Genomic DNA, 1831 nt, shown 5'->3' on the forward strand with positions numbered 1-1831 from the left:
AGCCGGGTGGGCCGGCTCCTCGAACGCCCCCCGGCCAAAATTTCCGGGCGTGGCACGGCAGGGAAAGCGATGGAAGGTGGTGGAACGAGGGGCAGAACGGCCAAGTTCAAGCCCTAAAGCCCCTGTGCCCTTCAGCATCCCCCATAGCAAGGATTAAATGATGCCGGGGAGCAAACGGCGAGTTAATATTTATGTGTCTGTGGTCTCTGGCGCTGTTGCAGATATTATCGCGGCTATTTATGGGACTGTATTTATCTTTGACTGCTTTCCAGGGCCGTTTCACCCTGAGCCAGGGGATGACATCTTCAGCAGGGAGCTGGGCTGGGAGCTGGTACGAAATGGGAAACACATTAAACTGACGGCGCAGGCAGCACTGGATTCCAGATGCCCGCCTCTCACCCGTGTTTCACCGATCCTCTGCAGCCCTTGCTCACGAGCCCGTTTACACGGGAAGCCTCGCGGCTTCCTTAAAGCAACTCGGCAAAGAATGGCGGAGCTGGCTCTGCGCTCGGTAACCTCTCCCGCCGCCTTCGAAGCGCAGCTTTTTCCGTCTGAGCTCCCTCTTCTCCCTGCGTGCAGCCTGCTGCGGCCTGAAACCCCGCGCCCAGCCCTCCCTCCAGCCTCTCCCCACGCCGTCACCTGCCCGCCTGGTAGCCAGGGTTGCCACCCGAGGCACAGTTTGGGAGCTGTGGCCAGCAGGGAAGCGGGATTAATCCCAGTCCCTGGATGTGGAACCATGTCCTGGAGAGGGAGCCACACTCCAGGCTCTGCTGGGCTGGGGGACCAACTCCCCTTCGCCCGCCCCACCGCCCTGCCAGTGGGCACTGGGTCAGGGCTGGGAGGCACTGGTGCCTCGCCACCCCGAGCTTTCACCCCGGACATCTTCTAAGTCTGGATACCACGTACCCAGTGCCGTGTTTGCCAAAGCTGGACCCAAACAGGGGATCAGCTGAGCCGTAAGGAAAGCTTTTGGGTAGCAGGAGTAAGTTAGTGCTGAGAGGCTCACTGGGAGCTGCCTTACCGCTTCCTACCGCGAGAAAAGGCCTAACGTCTCCAGTACTGGCAGGAAAACAGGGGCCTGAATTTATTGTATCCTGGAGCTCTCCCACCATTATAAAACATCTTTATGTCGTTGACTTTCTTCTGTAGGAACAAGGGAAGATGTGCTCCCATCGGTTAGGCTCGGCGGATACTTTACTTCTGAGTGGAAACGTTGGCCGCTCCTCCCTGCTCCGACCTAAATGATGTATGCCAACGCCGTGGCTCTGGAAGGGTTAAGGCGTACAAAGCTGCCTCCCTTTCTACCAGGAGCTACCAGCTTTTGGGCTTGGCTCGTTGGTGACTTCAGTCTCGATGTCGAGGTTGTCTTTCGGTGGCAAAATATGTGCGTGGCACAGGCAGAAAAAACACCCAAACCTTCTCCTCCTCCTCCCCTCGCAGAAATTGCCAGCGGTCGGGTCTGCCCAGGGCCGCCCTAGGTGCCCCGCTGCTGCTTTGATTCCTCCTTGCCCTTGGTGAGGGTTTGCTGGCGGGTCTCTCAATCCGGCCAGCGCGTGCCGCATCCCTGCTCCGCTCTCTCCTTCCCCATCCTCCTGTGCCGGCTGCTGTGCGCCCGTCCTTCCCGGAAGGAAGGCTGGAGGCAGCTCAGCCCCCTGAAGCCCTCCCCGTTGCTGCCGAGACCGGCAATGACAACTGGTGATACCTGGGGCAGATTTTTGGAAACTCAGCCGTGAACCAGCTGAGAATTAGGCTTGGGCGCTTCTCTCTGTTTTCCTGTTTCACGGGGGCCGGCGGGGGGGCACCCAGCTTCAGCAGAATCCTTGTCGAGGGC

The sequence above is a fragment of the Egretta garzetta genome, unplaced genomic scaffold (genome assembly GCF_000687185.1).
Source record: "Egretta garzetta isolate BGI_Z169 unplaced genomic scaffold, ASM68718v1 scaffold737, whole genome shotgun sequence".
NCBI classification, from domain to species: Eukaryota; Metazoa; Chordata; class Aves; order Pelecaniformes; family Ardeidae; genus Egretta; species Egretta garzetta.